A 22,811-nucleotide genomic window follows, 5' to 3' on the forward strand; every position below is an offset into this window, starting at 1 on the left:
TATAGATATCTGAAGAGTCAATCGAAACTATAAATGTTTTATTGGATCTATTACATCAGTACAAAGCTTTATCTTTATAAAAGTAGTTCACAATCATCAATAAAACGACATTGAAATACCAAGTACAACCGTTCAAAGCTCTGAGCTCTGTTAACAAATACTATCATCAATACAAACGCACTATAAAACTAAGTATGACCGTTCAAAGTTCTGTGATCGCGTACTGTCATCAAAACAATGACTTTAAAATACCAAGTACTGCTCTTTATTGCTCTGTTACTGAGTACAGTCATCAACACAACAACTTTAAAATACAGAGTACAATTCCTAAGAGGTTTGTAAACAAGTTCAGCCATCAACAGGGTGACATTGAAATACAGAGTACAATTCCTAAGAGGTTTGTAAACAAGTTCAGCCATCAACAGGGTGACATTGAAATACAGAGTACCATTCTTAAGAGGTTTGTAAACAAGTTCAGATTTATTCCTGTATTGCTATGAATCTCAGTTTATGACCACACTTAGTAAAGACACGTCATTGTTACATTTGGTTGATACATTCAACAATACCTTCCGTTATCTAGATGATATTTTTTCGTTAAATAATCCAGAGTTCTCTAAATATACTACCGAAATTTACCCAAAAGAACCTACTTTAACTAAATCTAACATAAACAGCAGTAGTTGTCCTTTTCTAGATTTGGACATTTCAATCTCTAAAGGAAAACTCCATACTAAAATTTACGACAAAAGAGACGACTTTTCATTCCCTATTGTAAATTTTCCTTTTTTAGACGGCGGTGTTCCTTTGTTTCCATCATACGGTGTTTATATATCCCAACTCGTTCGTTATGCCCGTGTGTGTAGTGATGTCATAGATTTTAACGAACGTAATCAATGCATCTCTGGTAAATTATTAGGTCAAGGGTTTCGTTACCATAAATTACGTAAAACTTTAACTAAATTCTTTCATAGATACAAATATTTGATTATTAAATTTGGCTGTACCTGTAGAAAACTGATTAAAAACGGTATTTCACATCCTAAATTTTACGGTAATATTGTACTTAAAGCGCAGAAATCACTATGTAATCCGTGTAAACTCATCAAACCTTTAAACAAACTTATTAATAAAGGTTATCTTACCAATGTTGTAATTAGATCTTTGAATATAGTTTACATTGGCACTAATATCGATTTTGTCATCAGCAAATTAAAACATAACTATATTTGTATTCTTTTCAAACGCGATGTATGAAGACACATCCATGTTCATTTTGATCTTTAAAAAGGTTAACTCCTAACTATCCTACTGCCTGTCGATACATTTTTTTTGGCATTGCACAAGTTATGTTTTCTTTGACTGTCCATGACGTTAAAATACTAAATCCCTGGGATGTGTTTTAGTTGATTTTAGTCTCTGATGCATGATTTTTTATTATTAATAGTTTTTGGCTTTTAACTTTCAGTAACTGCGAGTACTCTCAAATCGTACTTTCTTGTTTATTTGACCGGTTGATACTAATTGTAATGCTTTTTTGTTATTTAATGTTATTCAGGGTTATATCTGGTCTATATACCAGCTTTGATAAGTGTTTGGTATTACTATAAATTTTCACTTCTTCGTACTATGAACATCAAAATTATTTATTTTGTAAAAATATTTCCTTTCTCTATTTGAACTGTACACGTATACCTAACAACAAAATTGTTTTCATTTACCTGTGTTTAAAGTAATTGCAAATGGCTGATATTTTTGTTCAAGCATATTGTTTTTCTTAAATTGTTTAACATTTCACAGCGGTATAATATGTTACTTTAATTATTCTTCCCTTAGTTCATATTTATTTTGTATTTACATTGTATCATAGATCAAATTTATTTGTTCAGTGTATGTTCTCTGGTGTTAATATGTCTTTTGATTGAGTTAAGCCATTTCAATTGATATTTTATAGCGTGTCTTTCTATGTTGTGATGTTACACTATTGTTTCAGATAAGGGTGAAAGTTTGGTACCATTAAAACGTTTAAACCCGCTGCAATTGTTTGCACCTGTCCTAAGTCAGGAATCTGATGTTCAATAGTTGTCGTTTGTTGATGTGGTTCATAAGTGTTTCTCGTTTCTCGTTTTTTATATAGATAAGACCGTTGGTTTTCCCGTTTGAATGGTTTTACACTAGTAATTTTTGGGGCCCTTTATAGCTTGCTGTTCGATGTGAGCCAAGGCTCCGTGTTGAAGACCGTACTTTGACCTATAATGGTTTACTTTTATAAATTTTGACTTGGATGGAGAGTTGTCTCATTGGCACTCATACCACATCTTCTTATAACTATCAGCCATCAACAGGGTGACATTGAAATACAGAGTACCATTCTTAACAGGTTTGTAAACAAGTTCAGCCATCAACAGGGTGACATTGAAATACAGAATACAATTTTTAAGAGGTTTTTAAACAATTTCAGCCATCAACAGGGTGACATTGAAATACAGAATACCATTCTTAAGAGGTTTGTTAACAAGTTCAGCCATCAACAGGGCGACATTTAAATACAGAGTACGATTCTTAAGAGGTTTGTAAACAAGTACGGTCATCAACAGGGTGACATTGAAATACAGAGTACAATTCTTAAGAGGTTTGTAAACAAATTCAGCCATCAACAGAGTGATATTGAAATACCAAGAACAACACTTTACAACTTTTTTCTTATAAAGTCGTCAATAGAGCGACCCCGAGTATAGGCGTTTAACAATTAAAATAAATAAAAGGAGAAGTTATACAAAGGGACCAATAAATTAATCGAATAAAACATACAACACCATGGCAAAAATAGAAACAAAGGATGAAAGTATTAAAGACTAACAACAATCTATAAAACACTACACAGAAAAAACTAAGGACTGAGTTACATAAAATGCCATCAGAAACAGGCCGGGGGTGAAGTGATGTGCTCCGGAAAAACCGGCCGGGATAAAGTAATGTGCTCCGGAAAAACCGGCCGGGAGTGAAGTGATATTCTCCGGGAGACTAAGCAGTTCCTGTTTCACTTTTTGAAACGTTATCTTACTTATTGCAAGAAAAAAAAAGTTCGGTGATGTCACAGTCGGGGAAAAATGACGGGATTGTGTCTACGACACGTGGAACATACCGGGGGTATATGTATCCGTGGACAATTGTGACTCATTTTCCCCATGACGGCCAATTTATTTTTACTGGCAATAAGTAAGATAACGTTTCAATATATATATAATTTATATAAAATGTCTGAATAATAGCCAACGATAAATCTTATGAGGCGATGGATCATATAAATATGATACAGTACACTACAAAATATAATATATAATAAGCAAGTCTAAAAGGGTACAACATCGCCGAAAAAATAGTAAAATCATGAACAAATATTTAATATTTCGGATAACTAATATCTTTCATCAGTAAGATGTCAAATGATTCTTATCTTGACATGTGGTAGTCGAACTGAAATAATAATCTTGAACGTTATACAAATTATCACGAATCAATACGCTGGTAAATTGTTTCAATACTGATGTTTAGGAAGAGAAATTAAAACAATTTACCAGCGTATTGATTCGTGATAATTTGTATAACGTTCAAGATTATTATTTATATGATCCATCGCCTCGTAAGATTTATCGTTGTCTATTATTCAGACATTCTATGAGAGTCCTGTACTGAAGCCTGAGTTACAGGAAACAAGCGATGGTAGGGACTCGGTTTATGTTTTTTCATTAATGCCCTTTGGGGAAACTTTCCATAACGTTTTTATCCAAAAACTTACCCGAGCAAGTCTGTCGGTCCTTGACCAACCCTCGTTGTGGTCTGATAGTGCTGGTAAGGTTTTTGAGATCAGCTTGGGCGTGCCCAGGTGATCTCAAATGACGACTCGCTTACGGGGAGGTCGGGCTTGCAGGTGTAGTCACTTCGATGACCATTCATGCGTTTTTTGTTGAATGGCTGTTCTGTCTTGCCAACATACTGCATGCCACATCGACACTGAAGAAGGTATACAACATTCTGGATTTTGCAAGTTACATTGCAATATTTAGTGTATCAGGCTTGCCAACAAATACTGAATACTCAAACATTTACTTGCCACTCCACTGGGTCTGTATACACTATATATTGCTATGCCCCGTTCGGGATTCGAACTCACAACCTCATTGTTGGCTGGCTAGTGATACAGTAGTTGGACTACTTAGACCACTCGGCCACCGAGGCCCCCTTTGTCCTCATCCAAGATATAAAAATGAAAAATATTTCAACAATTGTATACGTTTAATTGATCTCGGTAGACTTGATTTGCTCATATGTGTCCAATTTTTAATAGTAATAGCTTTCCAATAAGTTAGTGTCTTGCACGCTTGAAAAATGTTACAGCTAGACAGAGGCGTGCTTGTTGTGCACACCAAAATTATCATCATTGTATATATCCAAAAAAAACTGAATGACATCTTATTCTTGGCTTTTACTTCAACATTTTATTTGACTGCGTCAATCTTTTATCTTATGATTCAATCATTTTTCATCATATAATTTTTTATTTTTTTTTTTTGCAGAAGAAAGTATATTAACATGTGTTTTTATCATGTGATAAACAAAACATATTTGCTCGGTGATTATATATATTGCATTAGGATGAATAAGTTGTCAGCAAGGTATTTGTCAGGACATTTCATATGCAGTAAATAAGTTGACATTTAAATGGAACTGAAGATAACTTCGGTGTAATGAACAAGTATAAAGATAATAGAGGAACGTTGTACCAAATATCTTGACTGTAATTGCTATGAAAATATTACATAGCAAATAAACGTCATATGTCACCTTTCAAATCTGCAATAGGAGAAAAATGACGCGATTGAATCATTTGTAGCCACCCTCATTAATTGTCGACAGGAATTTATTTGTTAAAGACTAAACTATTGTAAATCATTCTGTTATTACAATTTACGATCAAAACACATTAAGAGCCAATCTGCCAGAAAACCATGCAAAACCGTCCGAATGTCACTTTTTCCAAATGAGTTCATATTTGGCATATTGGTGCACCTTAGTAATGTAAATAACCACACAAATTTTTTTGGGAAAATATTGAACCGATCTGGATATTTTTTTAGCTCCATGTTTTAACAGATGAAATTGCTCGAAAACAGCAAAAATAAGCCTTTTTTGGCATATTTCGCTGGTTTAAATAAAGAAATATGGTAACATTTATAATTTTTTGATAGTTGTTCCTAGTAATACATCACTTTAAGTGTAAGAATGCATAGAATTAACAATGCTGTCTATTAAGTGTATGTATAATCTAACTGTTTCAATATGTCTTATTTAGCTACATGTCCAAAATGGCTGATTCTGGTCATCTTTCAGAGCCAAAATACTCCAAGACCCGTTTATTATTGTAAAACAACATATCTACTTGCAAAGTATAACTATATATACCCAATCAAAAAAAATATCAAGCTCGGCAAATAATGTTGGTGTCTGGTATATGCCGCAACAAAATGGGGTAACCTGCATATTCAAATTTTCTCAATTTTGCCGTCTAATTTGTAACTACTGACATATGATAGGATCTGGACTTATAAATAAGTATAACAACAAATGGAAAAGAATAATTAATGTTTCATTTAATACATTAAGAAAATAATCATACATAAATACAAATTATTTATTATAAATCTAGAGGCTCCCAGGAGGTCCGAGTACACAGTTATCGTCCTTTGATTTTCGTTGTCCACAAATGTAGTCCCTAGTGTGGACAGTGTGTTACTTGCTATTTTTTTTTATACCCCTTCCAAATTTATTTCTCCATGTTTTATGACTCAAATAGCAAGTAGGGGGGTATAATGACACTGTAAACAAATTTGGGTCATGAATTTTAAAGTAAAGTAGTGATTTGGTCCAGCTGAAAAATGTTAAAAATTAGCACTTCGGAAGCTGTCAAAAGATTTGAAGACCCCCTTAACATAAAATTTTCCATATTTTGAGTTAGAGCCGATGAAGTTTTCTATAATTTTGATATAATTTGTCCCAAAAGTAGTACAACACACTGTAAAAATATTATTGAGAAAGCGCAGGTGGGATTTTTTTAATTTTCATTTATTGTCTAAAAGAAATGCACTACGAAATAACTGTGTACTCGGACCTAAGAGGTGAAATCAGGAAATATAGAATCTGTACTTTGGCAACTTCCCTGAATGATTTGATGGTGTCAATTTGTCAAATAGCATAAAACTAAAGGATTTAAACTTTTATTTGATAGAATTTCTGCAAAAATGACCAATTTGGGCATATTATGGTCAAAATAACCATTTCATAGCTTTTTCAATTTTGATGCATAAGTGGCATTCTGACTTTCTATCTGACAGGTTTTTATGTGTCAATATTTGTGTTTCTATGCTTCAATCCAGTTGTATTACTCATTTGTGAACTCTGAATCTACAGAAAAGAAGATTATCTCAGACAATATGTACAAAATGTGTTGTATATATGACCCTCGTCTAACGCCCTGTTTGGATCAAGTTAAATGTGAGGAGCTTGGAACATAAAAGTTGAAGTCCATAATAAAGACCTCACTAAATTTGTATAAAAAGCACTTAACAATGTCTTTTGTACCTGTTTCATGTCACATAATATCTTTCTTTTCTTCTGTAGGATAGCAAGTGGTTCAAATATAAGCTTGTTGCGACTAAAATTGCATGCATGTTTTTCACTAAAAAGTGAAAAATCTTTGTATCAGACCATACTGTCAGCAAAAAAAGTTGAATGCAAGAGCCTTTTTGTGCTCAGATTTATTGTATCATGTCACCTGAGTATAGAAATGATAGAAAAGACACAAATTTTTATTTCCTATAGCTTCAATATGCATTTTTAAATGTAAATATGTGCTACGGCCTAAATTGACCCTAAATTATTTTCAGTCTTACTTGGCCTAAGACCCTTTTAAACTAATATGATATGTTATTTGTGAGTTTTCTTTCCATTTAAAGTACATTAAATATATATGTAAGGATTATTTATAACCAAAAAGCTTTACAAATTTAAAATTGCTGGAAAATATTACATCTTCATGTAAGGCCTCCCTTCATTGGAAAACCTCCATTTTTAGGCACAGGCTCATATAAATTTGACTTTTTAATAATTATGATAAGTCTGATAAATAAAATGAGTACTCAATTGCTTTTAATACATAATATTTTATATATTAAGGCATTTCAAAAGTATTTTTTTGCAATATTTAAATTTTTTAAGCCCCAAATGTTGATAGTTGAAATTTTTCAATTTTAACGTCTACATTTAACACGCAAAGTTGAATATAGAATTAGTCATATTGTCTATAATATATATCCTATTGCCATGAAACTTTGTAGGCAGTCTTATAATTTATTAAGCTTTGGTCATACCAAGTTTCATTAAGATTGGTCAACTTTTTCTACCCTATTAGGTCCGAGTACACAGTTATCGTCCTTTGATTTTCGTTGTCCACAAATGTAGTCCCTAGTGTGGACAGTGTGTTACTTGCTATTTTTTTTTATACCCCTTCCAAATTTATTTCTCCATGTTTTATGACTCAAATAGCAAGTAGGGGGGTATAATGACACTGTAAACAAATTTGGGTCATGAATTTTAAAGTAAAGTAGTGATTTGGTCCAGCTGAAAAATGTTAAAAATTAGCACTTCGGAAGCTGTCAAAAGATTTGAAGACCCCCTTAACATAAAATTTTCCATATTTTGAGTTAGAGCCGATGAAGTTTTCTATAATTTTGATATAATTTGTCCCAAAAGTAGTACAACACACTGTAAAAATATTATTGAGAAAGCGCAGGTGGGATTTTTTTAATTTTCATTTATTGTCTAAAAGAAATGCACTACGAAATAACTGTGTACTCGGACCAGGAGCCGAAATAGATCGTATTGACAAATTGTGCACCTAAAATGATAAAAAAACACATATTTCAAACGCAATCAATTTAAATTAGAAGTTAAACAATTCAGAATAAGTTCAGGCTGTAAAAAAAAAGTTTCTTCTGACCACTTTTGCAATTTATTCTTATAATATATTGATATAGTTGTCGGATAGTAGCAGAAAACAGTGAAAATTTGTAAATTTACACATTTCAGGGACAATAGCTCATAGATGTTATGTCCAATTTTTCAGAAAAATTTGGGTATTTAGATTTGTCATGTTGATAGTTTTTATATTTTTTTATAAAGTTTTTAAATTTTGTATACATATATATATGTATGACACTTCTTCTAAAGTTATTAAGATGATGGTTTAAAAGTGAAAACTGTAAACAGATGATTTTAACAGACACTTAGTGATGGAAATTTTTTTATGACCCTTTGAGCCTAGTATGCTAACAAGGCAAGATTTGCCAGGTACCTATATCTATGTTGCTGCAATGTGGTCAATACAAACATGAAAATCATAAATGCTTCTAAAAAAAAATCCCATAACTAGACAAAAAACAAATTACTTAGTCTATATATACCAGTGCAAAATTTATAAAGAATTTTGAATGAAATTGGATAGCTGTTAAGATTACTGTACCTATAATGCTCTACATCACATCCTCGGAGATAACAGAATTAAAATTAGTCATATGAATCTTCATATTTCAATAAAGTTGAATGTGTTTTTTTTATACTTGAACGGCTATAGGTTTTACCATAAAACAAGTGTACATTAACTTTCTTGTAAAAGAAAAACCATAACATTAAAATCTCCATAAATGATGAACTGTTATTTTTTGAGACATCATCCCATGGAAGATTTAACTGATGTTTTAAAGTTGGAAAGTTTCTGTTGTTTGTTTGGTTGGTTGAAATTGTTTCTGTTAGAAGCATTATCAGTCTCCCAATCTGATGTTGACTGCTGTGAAAGTTCAGTTGTTGTTGACACTGACAGAAAGGTTAGCTGCGAGTCTAGATCTGAAAACCACAAAACATACATACATAAATCAGGCTGTTAGTTTTCATATTTTTTCATTTTCTTATTTTGGGGCCTTTTATGGCTGAATATATATGCAGTATAGGTCTTGCTCATTGTTGAAGGCCATATGGCGTATGAAGACCTATAGCTTTACTTCTATTTCATTTGTTCTCATTGGCAATCATACCACATTTTTTTTTAATTTCATATATACCACTGACAGGAAATAAAATTGACAACTTTTACTGTAAGTGGATACATTTGAAATGGTGGCCATCTTTATATCTGTTCTCTGTGTCAAAGTACAGCTAAATATCAATATTCTTTAAAATCAAACTCAACAAAATTGAAAATTTTACCCTTTATTTGCTATGTCCATCTTTAAAAAAAATTTCATTGTTTTGTTGGCATGTCAAAAGTGCTATAATTCCTTAATGTCAATTTTCATATAAGGCCATCTTGAAAATGTTTGCCATTTTGGAAGAAAAAACAACCTTACTTTGTTTAGCAAGTCAAACTACCACGACTATCCCTAATTAACAATTTTCATTAAATTAACCAGTGTTGAAATTTGTGCCATCCTTGGTGGCCATCTTGAAAATGTTTGACATCAGATAATCATCCACATATTGTGCTTTTCTTTTCACTAAAGTCTCATTTAAAAAGATAACACCAGTTATCTCAGAAAAGGACAAATTTTGTGGAAGATGAAGAAAAAATGCAAGTTTGGACAGAACATTCAAGCTATAACAGCTCTAAATTTGTAAAGGGATTAAATATTTGACAAAGAATAGGTTTCTAACACAGAATAAATATGGTATAAAGATAAAGTTTAATAGATTCAGCATATCAGAGAACCCCAAGATCAAATTAAGATTTAAAATTTAGTTTAATTTTGGACCCTTTGGACCTCAATGTAAACCAATTTCATAATAGGGCCCAAAAATTAAATACAGGTTAGATTCAGGCTGAATCAGCATCTTTAAAATTATTGTTGAAATCAAACACAGTTAAATTATGGACCCCATTTGAACCAACTTGAAAACTGGGACCAAAATCATAAATCTAAGTACATATTTATATTCAGGATATTTGATTATTTCTATTTATCATTCAAAGAACCCTAATTCATTGTAATTAGAGTTCAAGTTTTGTTAAAATTAAACTAAGTTAAAATTTGGACCCTTTGGACTTTAAAATGTGGACAAATTTGAAAACCGGACCAAAATTAAAAATCTAAATATAAAACATTTGCATTTTGTATATCAAAAGAACCTCAAGAATTCAAGTTGTGTAGAAATAAGAAAAAAAATTTTGGACCATTTTGAAATCAATGTGAACCAATTTAAAATGGGGCCCAATTGCAACATCTTAAATTATTTAAATACATTGTTAGATTTAGCATATTAAGAACCCAAATAATGTATTTATTTTAATTTGTTCTTGTCCTAAACATGCATGAACTATTTGCCATTGGACATTAGCATTACCAACAACCAATCAATTAATCGAACAGGTGAAATATCTTCAAAAGTACCAATAAAAATCTCCCCCTTTTATATTTGAAAAAGTAAAATCACAAAAATACTGAACTCCGAGGAAAATTCAAAAAGGAAAGTCCCCAATCAAATGGCAAAATCAAAAGTTCAAACACATCAAACGAATGGATAACAACTGTCATATTCCTGACTTGGTACAGGCATTTTCTTATGTAGAAAATGGTGGATTGAACCTGGTTTTATAGCTAGATAATAAACCTCTCACTTGTATGACAGTCGCATCAAATTCCATTATATTGACAACGATGCGTGAACAAAACAAACAGACACAATAGGTAAAATTGTCAAAAATAGGGGTACAGCAGTCAACATTGTGTTATCATCTTAATCACTATAAAAACAAACAAATGTAACGAAGAAGCACAAAAAGGCATACATCAAATTTAACATCCTCATTTTGCTTATATTATACGATTTTATATATCTATGTAAAATCCACCCATAAAGGATGGAAGGTTTTATGTACTGGCGTAAAATCGCGCGTTTAAAATTCGCACAGGTAGACATAAAATAATTTTGTCGTTCAAAGTATGACGGGATACATAAATACAGAGTCACGTAAAATGGATATCACAAAAAACAGACTTAACAGTAAAAGTAATACGTATTAATAAATAAAATAATTGAAATGGAATGTATGAACAGTTCATTAGTCATTGTTAGTTATTGAATGGAAACTATAGGAGCCGCCCAATATAGTACTACAAATTAAAATTAGCAAAGTAATTTTTCAATGGGAAAACCAAGTTAACAAAGACCTGTTTAATAAAACTGATGTACAAATGTATAACATGTAATTGTATAATTATGTTATTATATAAGTGATTACATATACTTTGTATGATTACCATGTTATACAAAGAGTTAAATTAATATATAAGTTAATAATAACTTACCAATATCTTCTTCTATACATGTATTTAGTTTGACCTGGCTATTGTCACTTTTACAAAAATTCATCTTAATTGAGCATTGCTTGCATATATATAGCCCTACAAATAAAAAGTGTTAAACTATAAAATAATTCTTCAATTTTGTTTTACATGAAATAAAATATATCAGACAGGAAATGTAGGGTAGTGTAGCATCACTGTGCATGTAGTTTTAATGTATGTTTTTTCTTTTAAAAAGGGCTCTATAAGTAATCTACATACATGTACATGTACGGTCCTAAAATTGAACTTTACAAAAGTTTGCAATGCTTTTGATTTTTTTAGTCTCCATGGCCTATTAGTTCATTAAAAAAATATTATTCTCTGGATAAAGTTGTCTAGTGTTACATGTACAGTATGTTGTATGTAAAACATGTATTTGTAGGAGGCTTTTCCACGAGATAAAAGTTTTTTTAGTAAACAAAGAGCTGAACAACTTCCAGTAAGAACTGAAAATATAATTTAGGGAAGAGAATAAAAACCTGACCTGCTAAACGTTGAATATGTTGAAATAGATTTTGATTATTATCATGATTCTGGTCTATAAATTGATTTTTTAAAGCAGAAAATAAATATATATTGTACCCTGGTTAATAGCTTGAAAATTAAAATTCTGTCCTAAGCTGACAAGGACATAAATATTTTGACCATTCTAACCCTCCCCATTGCTTTTTTAATCAAATGGTCCCAAAAACAGAACAATGTATATACGGATATATATTATTTGCTTGCACTTTGCCATAGGAAATAAATAAGATGTCTTAGAAACAGGTCAGGTGTAAAAGAATATTCACATGCCCCTTCAACACCCACCCACCCTTTTTTTAATCTAGGTCATGTATCAATTGTTGGTCCCCTAATTTCAGATTGACTATATGGAACAAATGAAAATTGATTGTAAGATTTGTACCTGTTCCTACTCGAATAACTCGTCCTGTATACAGCCTGTTTTGAAAGGGTGAAGATCCTTGGTCAGCTTTGGCTTTGCTGGAAGAGGGTTGGACGAGATGTTGACATCTTGCTTGACTATCATGTCAATGAATTCCATAAAAGTCCCTGTACTTCGAGCATATTCAAAGACAAGATGGTGTAACAACCATGGGAAAATAAACCACTCCTTGTCTTATATAAAATAAGGAGTCCTGTTGGAAATTCTACACCATAGTTTTCAGTATTATTCAGACTTCCTAAATGTAGATGAATGGTAGTCTGTATCTGTATGAATATGTTTGGTTACCAATGCTGGTTTCAATACCACGGTAGAGAGAGTGTCGTTGATTTATTGATGGTGCACCAGAGCAGTTTTGACACTCTCAATCTCAATTTTGGTGCGAGCAAGGTGGTTCCACTCGCTCACTTTTTTTTTTACGAAGAATGATTTAGAACACTTTTGTTTTGCTCGTTGAAATCTAAAAACACTTTTTGCTGTTCATGGACTTATTTTTCCAATCAATATTTATCATGTTTATTCACTAAATTATTGTCATGATTGTCAAATTTCTTGGCAGTAATTATTTTTTTTGGAAATGCTATTTTGGTCTTTAGTGCTTTCAGATATCTTAAATAGTTTGTAATATGTAGATGTATAAGGCTGGGATAGCCCACATGCTCATCCTAGATTATTAAAGTCACAAACTTCACTGTAAACATTTGTCTGCCAAACCATCACTGGGAGCTGACATGTTTGAGATCTTACCCAAGGGAGATAAGTCAATGGAAGAGCATAAAAGATGGACTCCCTGGTTTCAGACAATTTATTGATTTTTGGACTTGCAGTACAAATACGTCTTATTTCATTTTTCAGACAAATTGATTTTACTTGTTCGAATGATTTTATGAGCCATTTTAGTACCAATTGTGTTTAGAATTTAATTAAAATCAAAATCAAAATGTGTCAATTTGGGACTAAAATCACCATTCTTCCAAGGCATAAATTAACATATAATAGTCATTTGCCAAGCTTAATATTTTGTTTTGATATAAAAAATACGCCATAGTTAAAACCTATATAAGTTGCAAACAAATACGGAATGGGTCTTGCAAGATAGAAGCGAATGAAAACCACGTAAATTCATGTATGAAAAACCCTGCCTTTGTGTCCCTGCTCCTGGCAATGTGCCAAATCGTTTACATTTTCATTTGTATTGATCATAACATAGTAAAATGGATGAGTTTCAGCTGACATTACTCTAAAAACTCAACTACCCCATTTAATATGTTTCTGGGTCATTCTTAAAAGGCATAAAAAAGTTGGATTTTTCCCTGGTTTCATTATGAATTTAAAGAATTATGCAAATGAGGCTGTTACTAAAAATAGATAAGATTCTGGGAAAAATTAAGTGGTCAAATTCTTTTATTTTATGTCAAGGATTAAGATGATGTATAAAAATTTGTCAAGTTGTGATTGTCGATTTGGACGATTTTCTGAATATTGCATGGTTTTCTGGCGGATTGGCTCTTAAGTATCTTGATAACAGATACTGTGTAACAAATACAAAATTATATATTATATTGAATATCTGGTTTCCTTAGGGGAATTTGATTTGTTTTTCTTCAAAACATAGGACAAATATTAAATTACCATACAGGAGGACTCTTATATATTGACAATAAATAAACATATACATTTCTAGTTTGACACTTATGTCATTCTCTGGACATAAGAAATATTATTGCATCATTGAGTTCTTCTTTATTATAAAAAAATAAAAATAAAAGAACATTGAATTTTCAGAAGTATCATGAAGGGTTTCGCTAGCGGAGAAAACATATCTTCGTATTTTTTACTTCTTTTTGGGATGACATTTTAGTCCGTCTTGACTTGTGATTTCTGATAATTCCCTTGTTATTCTTTAATTTTATCAACCAGTTAGTTAGTTTTATTTCATTCGAATTCTTGTAATGCTGTCCTTGTTTGATCTGAATATTATAATATTTTTATTAAATCGTTCAACTACTAAAAAAGAGTTGCGTAAAGATTTAAAGATCAAATATTCTATATGTTTATGTTCAAAAAAAGGACCCGACACACGTTATTACAACTTAAATAGTCTATTCCTAAGATACAACATTAATCAACAGGAATTCATTGCATGTAAATGCATTATTACACAATTCAAACCAAATACCTGTATTAATGATTAAGAGAAATATACACAAACAAGATACAGAAATGAAAAGTTAGGAAGAAAAGGCAGAAAATATGATTGTGTGTGCGTGTTCGTATGAATGTTGATTGCCACATTCAGATTACTTCTAAAAAATTCTTCATTTTGTTCATTTTATCAGCTTGTTACTACCGGGTATTAAAATTTCTAGATTAGATACAAGGTCATTTGGAAAACAGTTAAGAATATGACGTAAATTTGTATACGAAGGACATTTAAAGAACAAATGATAAGAATCTTCACGGGGAAACATACAGCGACGAAATGAATCTGATACTATATCAATTTTAAAGATGTCAAAATAAGGAACGTAGCTGAACATCTAAATTTTATTTTCATAACATTGTGGTTTCTGGGACGAAAAGGATAGTAATTAGACCATTTTTTTCTAATCCAGAATTTTTTTTTAATTCAATTTTAAAATTTAAATTCTGTAACGTTTCTGTTTTACATACAAGTCTGTCTAGTCTATTTCATAGCTTAATAGTTGATGGGATGAATGAGTCACTACCTATCGATAGTCTTCTAATAGATAACATAATATCGTCACCACTTCTTAAAGGATATGCAGTTGTACTTAGTAGCGATGGAGGAATCAAATCACAAAGATAATTAGGGGCGTTTCCACTTTTAGCTTTGTACAACATTTGCAGTTTTCGTTTTTTGCGACCGTCTTGAAGAGATACTCATTCAGTTTCTTTATACATATTATTTTGATATGTTTATATTGGTAAACCAGTTACAATTCTTGCAGCTTCAATATAAAAATAAGGAGATGTGGTATGATTACCAACGAGACAACTATCCACCAAAGTTCAAATGAAGTGGATGTAAGCAATTAATCAAGTTGGCATATGTCTAGTTTGTTAGTATTAAAAATTCCACAGTTATCCTAAACTTCACTGGCATATAAAAAAAATGGAGGTAAACATAACTAAGCATAATTTTTCTAAGTTTGACCGCCTAAGTCTATATTTTAACTTTCGTAATGTATAATTAGATACACTTAGTATAAAAGAGGGACGAAAGATACCAGAGGAACAATCAAACTCATAGATCGAAAACAAACTGACAACGCCGTAATAATGTTATCGATGCGTATGTTCCATTTTGCATCGTTACCAAGCTAACTAACTCCAAGGTGTTTGTGGTAATCGGTGACTAGAATAGCTTGCCCATTATACGTAAAATGCATAATTTATATCGGTAATTGCATCGCATGAATTAGCCGAGATATTTCATACTTATTCATGCAAGCATATTTAAATATACTTTTCTAAAATTAGGTATATGGAGGAACTATTTTCAAAAACTTATTATCTTTATTGTGATGTCTCTCATAGGCACGGTATCCTAATTATATATTGTTTAAAAATCCTATAATTGTAAGTTATTTCAGTTTTATATAAATTGATAAGGAGGACTAAGCTATTTGCAGGAGCAATTGTTGGTGCAAACCGCTTAGAGACAGATCAAGGCGCGCTTCAAATGACAGTTACACTTAATAACACATCAGTGGTCTGATATTAAATTGAGTGTGACGACAGTATGAAGGAGTCTATGCTTACCTGTATAACCGATATAAGGCATTTCGTATATACTAACAAACAGTTTCAAATATTACTGCTTGGTCAAAGATAGTATAATTTAATGAATATCAGAAGAAGAAAACTTTAAGTGTTTTAAAATATTAAAAGCATTAGATTAATAAGTACAAAAAGTTCAGAATGTAGATCAAGGTCAGGCCATTTGACCTTTTATAGATCATGCTGATGTTTTTCAACCAGTTAGAGTATCTCTGTATCTATTAGAATTTTCTTAAGATAACTCCTGTAAGGAGTCGTCGGACACTATTGATCGGAATAAGAAGAAGGTAGATCTTGACATTCTGCATATTTCTGTTTCTGTCAGATTTTCTCTACTTATAATGGTTTACAAGATAATAGACAGTATTTGCGTTTTACCTCTTTGTTTATTTTTAGCTTTGACAGCTATCTTGGTTGGCAGGCGGGATAACCAAAATTCCTTTTTTTTATTTAATACACCAGGAATGATTGTGGTCAAGTTTGGTTCCAGTTTATCCTGTAGTTTCAAAGGTTTTGTAAAAGTTAACGGACAACGACGGGCGACATACTACGACTGACGACAGGCAACAGCGGGTGACAGACGAAGGACGCCAAGTGATGTGAAAGTAACACAATGTGTCTTCTGGAGCAGAATCAAATCAATTTGATCATCCTTTAAGAGAGTAGTACAGGATTATCGTTAGCGCTGGCTGTTGTCTGTTACCACATGTTCAGATTTGCATTGTTCAAGTCTTTGTTTTCTCTGGTTTAACAAAATTCAGAAATAAAACAACTATCCTTTTGGACGGATTAAATCTTTGGTCGGTATAAACGTCAATATCTCACCTTCTACCACACATTCATCACCACTCATTGCCACTCTAGTAAATGCATGCATTTATAAAACTAAATATATAACATGCATATGTTTATACAAAATCTGATTATGACTTAAGTTTGTTTTCAGTAGCCAGAATGAGTTTGACATATGGTTGATTCGCAAAGCTATGATACCAATTTCAATGTGAATGCCACATACGTTCATCAAGTACGCTGGAGACCGAAATCAATCCAGATGCCTCAATGAAGCGTAAAGCACTTCTTCTATGAACGTCAACTTTACAGATCTTGTATTTACATTAAAAAATAATGGAAGGATAAATTTACTTAGTTTCATTCATCTAACCGAATTATATTCCATCATATCAGATTGTAAGTATATCTTTTAAAATCACCTTTACGTGGAAACTTGGGTCTTTTTTTTGTTTTTGGTGTTGTTTTTCTTCATCATAAAATTTATTCATAGCACAAACTTGAAGATTCAAAATACATTTTTGAACTTTTTGTATGCTTCAGGACTTTATTTAATGTATACAATTATTGTAATATGTACTAAAACTCTGTGTCTCCTTACTTTTGATAATTCTTCATTACTTACTCTATCTTACACTTACAAAACGACTGGCAGAAATATTAATTACACAATAGTTTCTTCTGACGTAGTGCAAGTTCCAAGCCAGTACTACTGCACAGACATACACTTAGCTTAGTCTCTGTTGATATATTATATTGACCTGATCCAGAGATTGAGAGAATTAAGACGTTGTTCTTATATCTAATTCTGCACGTTTCGACATGTCAACCCTTTTCAATAGATGCTTATTCGATACAGTGAAGATATCATCGACCACTTTTTTATGCATAAATTAAATAGATTCGTTCATACCTGACAGTAAATATGTTATGTTTAAAAAAAAAGATTAATCACACTTTTCATACGTGCCTGCTCATTTAACTGATGATATTTTTTATTTCGATGTTGTTTATCATTGCAGTCTATTATGTCATTGTTTTTAAGCACCTATTGATTTTAGGTGAAATGCTAAATTTTCTTATTTGAAATCGTCAAAGGATACTGTCATTCATTCATGATTTGTTGTTCAGTGTCTGTATAAATTCTACAAATGTGTAAATGAATTAATAATTTGAAATGAAAGTAATTCCCAAAAGTCGGGGGTTGTGTTTTTCAGTTTGAATAATTGATGCAACATAATTTATCACTTGCTATGAAAATTACTGGGTAATTGGAAGACTATTACAGGGTCATAAAATATTAACGTCATAATAAATAACTTTGAAACATGAATTGTCATTCTTGTTTAAGACATTTAATTATTTCCCTCTGACAAAAGATGATAAAATATTAGATCAACATTCTAAACAGCAAAATACATATATCACCACAACTAAAAAAACGATATGTTACAGTATATATGCATTGCCGTAATGATTTTTGAACATTTATTATGTATGTTTTTACTTTTAATTTGTTTGTTTCGAGTATACCTTGTAAAAGTAATGACCTGTCTTACATTTAGCACGTTAGTTCAAAACCGTTTTTTTGGGGACCCGTTTTGCTCAAACCGTAGTTTTCTTGGTAAAGCCTTGTGGACTGTTGTTTGTCGTTTTGTCATATTCTACGGTCTTTTTATCGAAAATTTATGTCTTGTGCATGCTGATATTAATGGGTGTTTGTGTATTTTTTAAAGCAGCAGTCGTACTAGAGAGGTAAGTAATTATCACAACTCGACACCCCAACTGCTGAGCATATTTTTGATTTCCTTAAAGCTAGGTTCACACTTCCCATCAGATCAACTCGATGATCCCGATTGTCTAAATTTCCACGACCAAGCGTAACCAAATTCTTAATCGGGCCTGTTTACGACTTCTACCCGACCGCTATCCGACCGTACACGACTCCAACTCGACCATTCACGACTCCTTAACGCCTTCTTTACGACTTCAACCCGACCACTAATTGAACATCTTATCGATTAACCCGATAAATTCACGATCTCTACGCGATCTTTATTCGAATATAGCTAGACTAAATCAACTATACTCGATCGGGAATTGGTCAGGTATGTACAATTTCAGTATAAAAAAGTCTGAGTTTTTTTGGTTATCATTCAGTAGATCACAGAAGCTCTGAGTAAAGTAATACATTTAAAATATCTACATGGAGATAGAGCAGTTGCATTTGTGGGCAAGGTGGTTAGAGCTCCAGAGAGACAGGTTCATAGCTGTGACGGAACTTAAAGAGGAGTGTAGAAGACGAACAATTCGTAAATTGTACCTCGACCCTGTCGTCACTATTATTAATTACAAATTACCTGTGTTAAAAATGTAGGTGATTTTTTTCTGTCTGCAATTTGATTCAGCTAAATCAGAGCCATGTAATTCAATTGTATTATATGTCTCTGGCTAAATGTATTGAATCTTTTTGTTGTCGTTTTACATAAGATTATCTTTAAATTTAGGTTGATCCGAAAGCGATGAAAAAAATGATCATAATGTCGGATAATGAGAATAAAATTTTGTTGAAGCTTTAAAAAGCAGAAGTCTCAACTCTTGAAGAAAAGTCTGGCCATGCTCAATGACAAAATTTCCAACATCTTCCCGACTGATCAAATAAAATGGATATACACAAAAGAAAATTTAACAAAACTAGCAAATCGGATTAAAAAAATGACTACATGTATGTTTCTGATATTTTACCCGAAGAGTCGGCTGTTGGTGTCATGTGTAGTACTGTCCAATATGGTTAATAATTACAACCAACTCTTATCATTTTTATGTATAAACAAATTACGTTTTTCAATGAATGTAAGCTATAGTCAAGGGTTATTAAAGTACACAAAATAAAATCCCATCAAAAATATCCATAAATCATAATTATTGTACTTTCTAAGAATGAATGTGATCTTAAACAAATGAATCTGATAAGTTACTCGTACTGTTTGTTTCTAGATTTTATTTTCATTTTAAATCTAACACACATTTTCAACTTTTTTTTTAAATTTTTTATTTATTATTCTTTTGAAGATTATGCAGGAGGAAATCAAGCATTTGGAAACTCCTGAAGATGAGAAAACGGAAAGGACACTCTTTTTTGGCATGAGAGTCTGAAGTTCATAGAAGACAGGGATGGCATTGTAAGAGAGGCAATTATGTTGATAAAAGGAATATGTAAAATTTTAACTTTAAATGATAAGCAACCTTGATCAATGTTGCCACAAAAATATAATCATGCTTTTGCTACCACAAGTTATGCATCTACATGTTATTGTCATTGCCGAAAAATATTCATCATATGCCGTAAATGATGATAAAAGTGTTGGCGATGACACAACAGAGGAAATACCACCACTGCAGACAGAGCTGCTACCAATATAATAGGAAATGTTCCTGATTCCGATGATAATTTCTAATGTAGGAATAACGGCCGTGTCAGGAATAAAATACTGCTTGCTCTTGTTCATATTTTCTGAAGAAAAAAGAGAAGCTAACAGAGTCTTTCAACTTCACATCCCACCATGTATACGATGTTCTTTCTGTGAATAATTCATAGTTCGGGGACATTATTCTGAAGCAACATTCCAGCAGCACCTGACTATACAGTACAAATCTTCTATATTCTACGATATTCTAGCGCTTAAGTTTCCTAAAAGGAAACATTTTATTCGAGTGTCCTTAACGGTAAAGTTGAAGTCATCTCTTCTGAAGTTTACCAAACGTCTTCTTGATGTGGTTGACCGTTATAGAATATCTTTGTCATAGATGACCACGGATATGTTTTACATGTCATAGCCACAACTCCGTCCTCAGTTCATTCAATGTTTTTATTGTGGTTACGTAGTGTTCAAGATTAAGTTTTCTGTGCAGTTTGTAGACTGCTGCAATTGTTTGATTGTTTTTTTTTTCTTTCGGTATCGGTGTTGCGGGTTTTATTTTATATTCCCCCCCCCCCCCCCTAGGTTCACACTTCCCATCAGATCAACTCGATGATCCCGATTGTCTTAATTTCCACGACCAAGCGTAACCAAATTCTTAATCGGGCCTGTTTACGACTTCTACCCGACCGCTATCCGACCGTACACGACTCCAACTCGACCATTCACGACTCCTTAACGCCTTCTTTACGACTTCAGCCCGACCACTAATTGAACATCTTATCGATTAACCCGATAAATTCACGATCTCTACGCGATCTTTATTCGAATATAGCTAGACTAAATCAACTATACTCGATCGGGAATTGGTCAGGTATGTACAATTTCAGTATAAAAAAGTCTGAGTTTTTTTGGTTATCATTCAGTAGATCACAGAAGCTCTGAGTAAAGTAATACATTTAAAATATCTACATGGAGATAGAGCAGTTGCATTTGTGGGCAAGGTGGTTAGAGCTCCAGAGAGACAGGTTCATAGCTGTGACGGAACTTAAAGAGGAGTGTAGAAGACGAACAATTCGTAAATTGTACCTCGACCCTGTCGTCACTATTATTAATTACAAATTACCTGTGTTAAAAATGTAGGTGATTTTTTTCTGTCTGCAATTTGATTCAGCTAAATCAGAGCCATGTAATTCAATTGTATTATATGTCTCTGGCTAAATGTATTGAATCTTTTTGTTGTCGTTTTACATAAGATTATCTTTAAATTTAGGTTGATCCGGAAGCGATGAAAAAAATGATCATAATGTCGGATAATGAGAATAAAATTTTGTTGAAGCTTTAAAAAGCAGAAGTATCAACTCTTGAAGAAAAGTCTGGCCATGCTCAATGACAAAATTTCCAACATCTTCCCGACTGATCAAATAAAATGGATATACACAAAAGAAAATTTAACAAAACTAGCAAATCGGATTAAAAAAATGACTACATGTATGTTTCTGATATTTTACCCGAAGAGTCGGCTGTTGGTGTCATGTGTAGTACTGTCCAATATGGTTAATAATTACAACCAACTCTTATCATTTTTATGTATAAACAAATTGCGTTTTTCAATGAATGTAAGCTATAGTCAAGGGTTATTAAAGTACACAAAATAAAATCCCATCAAAAATATCCATAAATCATAATTATTGTACTTTCTAAGAATGAATGTGATCTTAAACAAATGAATCTGATAAGTTACTCGTACTGTTTGTTTCTAGATTTTATTTTCATTTTAAATCAAACACACATTTTCAACTTTTTTTTAAAATTTTTTATTTATTATTCTTTTGAAGATTATGCAGGAGGAAATCAAGCATTTGGAAACTCCTGAAGATGAGAAAACGGAAAGGACACTCTTTTTTGGCATGAGAGTCTGAAGTTCATAGAAGACAGGGATGGCATTGTAAGAGAGGCAATTATGTTGATAAAAGGAATATGTAAAATTTTAACTTTAAATGATAAGCAACCTTGATCAATGTTGCCACAAAAATATAATCATGCTTTTGCTACCACAAGTTATGCATCTACATGTTATTGTCATTGCCGAAAAATATTCATCATATGCCGTAAATGATGATAAAAGTGTTGGCGATGACACAACAGAGGAAATACCACCACTGCAGACAGAGCTGCTACCAATTTAATAGGAAATGTTCCTGATTCCGAAGATAATTTCTAATGTAGGAATAACGGCCGTGTCAGGAATAAAATACTGCTTGCTCTTGTTCATATTTTCTGAAGAAAAAAGAGAAGCTAACAGAGTCTTTCAACTTCACATCCCACTATGTATACGATGTTCTTTCTGTGAATAATTCATAGTTCGGGGACATTATTCTGAAGCAACATTCCAGC

General features: G+C 32.1%; 1 long non-coding RNA gene across 1 annotated transcript; it reads right to left on the reverse strand.

The window, feature by feature from the left end:
- Positions 1-8,240: 8,240 nt before the first annotated feature.
- On the reverse strand, positions 8,241-13,429 carry LOC127733979 (uncharacterized). Its single transcript, XR_007997320.1, has 3 exons — positions 12,361-13,429; positions 11,415-11,510; positions 8,241-8,958 (listed from the first exon to the last, which is right to left on the reverse strand). It is a non-coding gene; the product is annotated as an uncharacterized LOC127733979 (long non-coding RNA).
- Positions 13,430-22,811: the final 9,382 nt, after the last annotated feature.

The sequence above is a fragment of the Mytilus californianus genome, unplaced genomic scaffold (genome assembly GCF_021869535.1).
Source record: "Mytilus californianus isolate M0D057914Y unplaced genomic scaffold, xbMytCali1.0.p SCAF_3, whole genome shotgun sequence".
Lineage (NCBI taxonomy): Eukaryota > Metazoa > Mollusca > Bivalvia > Mytilida > Mytilidae > Mytilus > Mytilus californianus.